This window comes from Rousettus aegyptiacus, unplaced genomic scaffold (assembly GCF_014176215.1).
Source record: "Rousettus aegyptiacus isolate mRouAeg1 unplaced genomic scaffold, mRouAeg1.p scaffold_m13_p_8, whole genome shotgun sequence".
Taxonomy (NCBI): domain Eukaryota; kingdom Metazoa; phylum Chordata; class Mammalia; order Chiroptera; family Pteropodidae; genus Rousettus; species Rousettus aegyptiacus.
The window spans coordinates 112652916-112660818 of NW_023416311.1; the positions used below are offsets into that span (position 1 = coordinate 112652916).

The 7903-nt window shown below is 49.9% G+C and overlaps 1 long non-coding RNA gene across 1 annotated transcript; it reads left to right on the forward strand.

Annotated features, from left to right (window-relative positions):
* The first annotated feature begins 797 nt into the window (after positions 1-797).
* Positions 798-2103, forward strand: LOC118606610. Its single transcript, XR_004952551.1, has 2 exons — positions 798-1784; positions 1949-2103. It is a non-coding gene; the product is annotated as an uncharacterized LOC118606610 (long non-coding RNA).
* The last annotated feature ends 5800 nt before the right edge of the window (positions 2104-7903 follow it).

A 7903-nucleotide genomic window follows, 5' to 3' on the forward strand; every position in this document is an offset into this window, starting at 1 on the left:
TTCGGGTACCGCTTCCGACCGCAGAGCCGAGCGGACGTGACGGGCGGAAGAGGCGCCGCTCGGGCACGTTTAATTCTTGCGTCCAGAGTCGTGGAAGCGAATGTGACCGAGGAAAGAACGCCTTCTGACCCCCTCGCGCTTCTCTGGACTTCCCAGCCCCGCTTCCTCAGTCAGGCCAGCTGCGCCCTTTGCCCGGGCCTCACCAGCGGCTCTCCATGCCTGTGGACCAGGGGTCCCATCGTGCTCCCGGCCAGGGTGTCCCCTTCTGCCGGTGACCGTTACCGCCCTCATCTAGACACTGACGATGAGGCTCAGCGTTTTTAGCGAATTCCCCGCTTTAGGGCACTCGCATGGTCCAGTGTCAGCCAGCCTCGCCCCCCCCCCCCCACCGCCTCCCCGGTCTGGGTCTAGACGCAGGATTTAGTTCTGTCAGTTCATAGAGTGTTCCAGCCTCGCTGGTTTTTAAATTTTCGATTCAATGAATGCTGGCTTGTTCCATCCTCGGAGCTGGGAAGCATTTCTTGCGGCAAAAACCGACCTCGTTGCTTGCCAGAGCTCCCAAGGCCCGGAGCCGAGGGCCTGGCGTGTTACGGGGCACCTGAGACTGCTCCGGGTGGATGCTGATCCATTATTCAGCAGCGCGATGGGCACCGCTGTGGATCTGACCCGCTGTCTTTCTTCCAACTGTTAACCCTCTGACCCACTTTTTCTCACTTATCCATGGGGCCACTTGCTTCAGAGTTCTTTCAGGTTCTTCAAAGAAATTGAGATATTCTGTGACTTTGGAAATACAAATCTGCAGACCTCTTCAACAAGGTGGATGTTTTCTCATGACAGTGACTTCAAGTGGTTTTACTTTTCTCAGAGTCTCTTCTGGATTTTCCACAGCTCTTTGATCTTTAGTTTCTGAAATCCATCTTTATTCTCTCTCCCATCTCTCCCCTTTTTGTTCTCTAGAACTCTACACAATTAGTAGCTATGATTTTGCGACTCCATTTTTAAGTTTCCCAGTGCAGTATGAATAGGGAAACAGCAAAACACGTCCGGGCCTCCTTCTCCTGATGCTCAACCCTTGGCCGAGTCTCTAGCCTGAATTGGCACAGCCAACAGCATCTGTGGCCCGTTCTACTTTCTGTTTAGTTCTAGGGGTGGGAACGACTCATTCAAGGGAAGAATCACTGAATGCTTCCAATGAGCCAGAACCTACCCTTGTTTAAACATTACTTGATGTACGTAATCCTCACACCAGCACCTGGGGGCAAGGTACCAAGGTCCATATTTTACTGAGAAGACCATGGCGGGCCTGAGGTCACAGGCAAGAGCAGGAGATTGTATGTGCTTTTCCAGCATTATCTCAGTGCTGGCGAGACTGACTCTTAAAAAGGAGATTAATTATTAGGAAATAAAGGTTTATAGCACAAGTCACCCCACGCCATGTTCACCCATACAGATGCCCACACGTATCTAGAAGGGTCCATCAGAGACGGGCCTGGCACAGTCGCAGACGAGGCAGCCTCCGTCGCCCCCACCGCAGCCTGATCTCTGACAGGCTACGCATGAGCACGCGGCGCCGCGCCCGCACGACCGAGCCCGCCGCCACCGATGGGGGCGCTGCCTGGAAGCCTGCCACCACTTACGCAGAGGGACGGCGGCGACAGAGACCGCCTTCTTCCAACAGAAACAGACAACTCGCCTCCCGCCCTCGGCTCTGCGACTCGCGTCAAGTGCCGGTGGGCTCGCCACTGTGTCCCGGCCCGTCCCGGAGCCAGTTCCCTCCCAAGCAGGTCTGTCCTAAGCTTTCCATTTAGTCGGTGCCCCTGGGCGGAGGAAAGAAACGGAAAGACAGCACTGCTTTCTTCCTAGTTAGCATTAGCGCCGTGTATCTCATGCCAGGCGTCTTTCTAATTTCTCTGCGTTAATTGGGAAAAATGTCTTTTATTACCCTTAGAGCTTTTCTAAACATTGGCCCTTTCTGGACGCCGGCCTTCCGAGCACTCCACGGTCCGCTCTCCTGTTCATCCGGCCTCTGGCATGGAGTAAGCTCTCTATAAACACGTTAAATGGATGACCAAGTAGCGATATGCCCTCTCTTCTGTCCTTTGTGTGTGACTGTGTGTGTGTACACACGCACAGAGTTTGTAGCTACCTTAACAGCTTTCCTTTGAAGCCACTTTGATTCATTATCTATGTCTTATTTTCTTGTCAGCCGCACTGTGACATTTGCACAATGGAGACCTTTCCTTTCTCAGTCACTTTCCCTTTCACGGCCTCTGGTGGAGACTTCTAGGGGACATAGTGCCCGGCCTGCCCCTTCCTTTCCAATATTCTTGTCAGAATTCGGTATGAAAGAGAATGCCCCCAACACAATAATTTGTAAGGATCTAAGCACTCCTACGTTCACGGCAGCACGATTTACAATAGCTAAGATATAGAAGCAACCTAAATGCCCGTCAACAATGATTGGATAAAGAAGTAATGGTTCACATATACAATGGAATATTACTCGGCCATTAAAATAACGAAATCCTAATATTCGCAACATGGATGGAGCTAGCTTATTATGCTGAGTGAAATGAGTCAAAGATAAATTCCGTATGATTTCACTTATATGCAGAATCTATCAAACAAAAAGACTAACCAAATTAGACTCACGAATATAGAGGACAGTCTGGTGACGGACAGAGGGGGTTTGGGGGGCTGGGAGAATGGAGTGACGGGTTAAAGAAGTACAAATCAGTAGCTGACAGATGGTCACGGGGATAGGGAGCCTGGCACAGGGAACGCAGTCAGCAGTAAGGTGATGGCCAGGTGGAGGGCCAGAGGCGAGAGAGCGATCGGGGGGATCGTTTCATAAACTATATAAATGTCTAACCAATGTACTGTATACGTGAAACTAATAATTTTTTTTTTTTTTTTTTAAAGAATGTCCTACCCCTTTCGAGTCAGGCTTACTGGGTACTGGTCAATTTCTCAAGTACGTGCTGTTTAGTATAAGAAGATCCTAGCATATGTCTATATAACGTTAGACACTTTTTGCAATGATGGAATTGTTTTGTATCTGCTGTCCAGTGTGGTAGCTACATGTGGCTATTGACCATTTGAAATAGATCAAGGTGATCTGGGGATGGAATGCTAAATGCTATTTAATCTTAACATGCTTAATGTACACAGCCATTGCAGTGGACTCTGCAAGTCTGAATTTTACTGTATGTCTTATCATTTTGTTTCCTTTAACCCATATTAAAAATTACCCACATCTCCTCTTTGGGCGGTATTCTACTTTCGTTTTATCATGACTAATATTTTCTTTAGTTCTCTGGTTTGTCAGTTCCCCTAACACATGTGGGTTCATTGTGAAACCATGAACCCATTTTACAAAATACTTCCCGGGTGAAATATTCTGTCCCACGAGTCCCACAGAGACTTACATTCCCAGACTACGCAGTCTGGCCTCAGAGCACCCATCAGAGTAACTGGAAGGTTTCGGGTTCAGAAGTCACAGACAGACATAAGGAAACCAGCCCATGAGTTCTTTCTTTGAAACGCCATTGGCATTCCATGCTTCAGGGGCACCTGTGCTAGCTTTTAATTTCCTGCCCCAACACCTGTGTTGCTGGGAAGCCCACGCTGGTGCGGGAGCACTTGGTCTACAAAGCACCCTGGCACATACCGCGTCGTCGCATCTGCTGTTTGGGATGAGAAAGCTGTCTGAGGTCATCAGTTGTCTGTTTGCTCCTTATAATCACTCCACATTTGCTGGACCAATCATTCTATGCAGGTGGTTTTCAGTGTGGTCCTCGCACATTACAAATGCAAATTCTCAGACCCCCGCCCCCCCAGGACCTACTGGATCAGTTCTGGGATGGGGCGGGGATCCTCACACCCTTCAATGTGATTCCGATGCAGGCCAGGTCCAGATCCACCGCGCTAGAACCCCAAGTGCTGACCTTCACACCCTCAGTACTCACTTGTTTACTTACAGCCATTCCTCTGCAAAGAACTTTCCCTAATCAAGTAGCTTATCCTGAATTTCAAATTGGTAATTGTTTATCTTCCTTTAATTCTCTATTTTCAGTGTTGAGCCAGTGCCCAAGTTGCTTCCAAGAGTGACCAATTATGTTTTCGCTTGGTTTTTGCCGTTTTTCTCTGATTAAATTATCATTATATATTTGGTTTTTGATGTGTTCAATCTGTTTCCATCACCACTGTTTGCTGGCCCCCAGTACCCTCTGACATGGTCCCAGTGGTCTTTAATGGCTTCCTGGCTTTCTGAATCAGAAACTGTTTTAGGCTCATCTTGCATATTCCCCACGCCGCCCCCTCCCAGCACCCCAGCCCAGGAATCAGCGATTCTCCGAGGAGCCCTGGCTTCTCTCAATGAGTGTGGCACACAGGCCACAACTCAGGTGCTTAGGGGTCCCCTGTCCCTGGGGCAGAGCTAGGAAATGTTTTTTAGAAGAGCAAAGAAAAGGATGAGCTCACATCTACATTTCTATTCCAAATTTAGTAATACAGAGTTTTCGTTACCTGATTTTGAAATCTTTCCTTAGGAAAAAAGTTAACATTAACATAATTAGTTATAAGCTCTAATTCACATTGCACAATTTCAAAAGACAAGTATCAACATTACCACTGAGATTACTGCTTAAAATACAGGTCTTCTCGGTGCCTCTATTTGTTGTCAGACTAGTTGACTCAATGGCACTTGACATGTTCTGTGACTGTCATAGCGGAATCTGTAGTTGAGTTGTACCCGCCAGACCTGTGCAGCCCCAAGCTTCTTGCCTCAGAACCTGCAACTCTGCCAAGGGCCTCCTCTGGTGGTCCGAGCGTGGCAGGGGCAGGGAGGGCCAGGGGTTCTGACATCTGAATGCAGCCCGCGACTCCTGGAACACAGCAGTCCCTTGCTTGTGAACTACCAGCGAGGCAGGGTAGAGGGATCTCGAACACCATGCCCAGCAGAGAACCCAAATGAAAGCGGGCGGGCCATGCAGCTCTGCCTGCAGACGGCAGGGAATGCCAAGGGCTCATTAAGGGTGGGGAGGTCAGTGGTTCCCTGCGGACCGGTGGGGAGACCGGGAGGGCACTCGGGGTGGCGAATACCTTCATTATCTTCTGCCAATTATACCTCAAAGAAAGGAGTTAAAAATGCTACGCTCCCCCCCGCCAAAAAAAAAAAAAAAGAGAAGAGAATTTACACTCAGATAAAATGTCTCATCGTGTGACTGGTAAACATCCCAAGGTTGTCATCATACTTTCTTTGTGAAGCTGTGGGAAAGAAGACTCTTCTCGAATGCTGGTGGGAACGAGAGTGGCATGGCCCGAGGAAGCAAGTTTGGCAACATCTGGCAAAATGCCGTGACCCAGCAACCCTACCCACAGGACTCCACCACGAAACTAGAAAGCGACCTCGCGGCTACCCACTATGACTGGGTAAGAGGAAGCAGCTCAGATGTCTACACTAGGGGATGCCCACCCTCAGCAGTAGGGCAGCACGCAGCGGGAGGGGTGGCTCCGTGCGACGAGGAGCGAACCCGCTGCGGCGCAACCCCTGCCTGCTTCCTCTTCTCTTCAGCACGCCCCAGGAAGAGAGAGCGGTGAGGAGAGAGGATGCAGGGTGAGGAAGGAGGCGGGATCTGGATACAATGGACTTCGACTTCGTGAAAATGTTTTACATATTTATGAGCCTAACATTTCTAAAGACAATCCCTAAAAGTGAAAAACAGAATCTGAAATGAGTGAACCTAACTGCCTTGGGTTGGACCTACAGAAGCCAACCCTGGGACAAGAACTTGTTGGTGACCCTGAGCAGCCTCCGAAATGGGGAGGGAAGAAAGCCACTCACATCCACAGCAGTTGCATTTAGTATTTGGTTACTTGAATGCTTTAGGACAGGGGTCCTCAACCCCTGGGCCAAAGACTGGCACTGGTCCGTGGCCTGTGAGGAATCGGGGCGCACAGCAGGTGAGCGGCAGGTGCACGAATGAAGCTTCATCTGTGTTTGCAGCTGCTCCCCAGCAGGTGTCAGGTGCTCATAGGAGCACGCAGCCTGGAGCCCTCACACGAGTTCACAAGAGGGTTCGAGCTCCTATGAGAGTCTAAGGCCCGAAGATGTGAGGTGGGGCCAAGGTGCTGATGCTGGCGCTGGGGAGCGGCCGCCAATGCAGATTGACTTTGGCAGGGAAGTTTGACTGCACAGAGATTGTAATAAATCAGTTGCTTGCAGACTCCTAGCAAAACCCTATCAGTGAGTGGCTAGTGACAATTAAGATGCACCTGGTGGCAGGCTTTAAGTCGGAATCCGACATTTATTTCAGTGGCCCATCCATTATTTTATTTGCCAATTCTGTCCGTGCCTCTCACGAGCTAACCCTAGCCCAAATGAGTAAAAAACAAACATCACTGGAGAGCTGCTTTGAAAAGTGAGAAAGACCTAGTGATGAGAGGGCAGAAGACTCTAAGACCGCCAACAAAGAAAAAGCTGCACTTCAAAGACAACACCGAGAGTCCTGCTTAAATCACGGGTTCACTGCCGACAGGCGGTTCACGTTCTCCAAGCCTGCTTTGGAAAATACGGGGCGACCGGCTACCTAACAAGCCATGAAACCTTCAAAAGTGCTTTGCCATAGGGAGACTGAGCACTTGGCCATTAAAAGACAAGCTTTTGGAGTTTTTCAAAAGAAAACCTGAACACAAAGAACAGAATCAAGTATTCGAAGGCCACCATTTCATCAAACGCATCTGCAATGAGCCTTGCTCCTAGTGGCTGACCGCTAAAGCTAAGCATCCTGCCTGATGCTAAGGACGCTTGTCGTGAACTCTGAAGAGGCTCAGTTCCAAAGGTGGCACGTGCTCCTCTCAGCTAGCACCATAACTAGACGAATTAACGAGACAGCAGATACGGAAGCACAGTGAGAGGACTGATGAGTCACTGACGTTGACAAGGCACAGCGCCTGCTTTTGTGCGACTTTCCAGGCGGACGCGCGTGCGTGAGGATGTTATGCGCACTTTGTCGCCAGCCCTCACCACAGCTGCAGAGCTATTCACGTCTTTGATGACCACGTAGCAGGAAGGTCACTGGTCACTCTGTGTCGGCAAATGCACGGACAGAGCGGCTGCCGTAACTGGATGGCTTTCTGGTTTCACTACTTGGGTCAAAAGAGTCGCTTCTGAATGTGAGTTTATGCACTGTCATCCACAGAGAAATGCTGGCGACCCAAAAAATGTCACCCGAACTTATCGTATTGCATGATGTGATGAAAACGAGCACCCACCCTGAAGTACGTGCCCTTCACTCCCGTCTGCCCGTGCAGCTCCGTGAGCAGGGGGACGCAGAGCACACGTGTCTTCTCTCACACACGCGTGAGACGGCTTTCTACAGGCAGGTCACTGGCCACGGTTTCTGAGTTACGAGAGCCACTCCAGAGATCTCTTTTAGAAAAACAGTCACCACTGGTAGTAGCACATTTCAGTGGCAGGTCGTAAAACTTGCTTGCTTGTGTGACATGTTCGGCCTGTTTAACCAAGCGAAGCTGTCACCTCAGGGGAGAGTGACGCCTGTGTTCGTGCGGGCACATGAAGTGGCTGATTCAAAGCCGACCTAGGATTACAGGGACGGCGAGGGAACCCTGGGATTTTTGACGTTTCAAACATTAGCAGAGATTTGGAAAGAGACTGAGCCAGGCCTTCCTTCTCTCAGCTGGTGCGTGATCCCCTATCTCAGCTCTCAGAAGAGACTGCGCGAGATGTCCCAGCCTCAAAAGACCCCCGACCTGGGGAGGAACGGATCCACGACCCGTCTGGGAATAAGCCAGGTGAATCAGCTTAGTCTGTGCCAGATGATCAACTGCTTGAGATCGCAAATGACAACATCCTTAAAAGTGCACTTGAGACAAGGTCAAC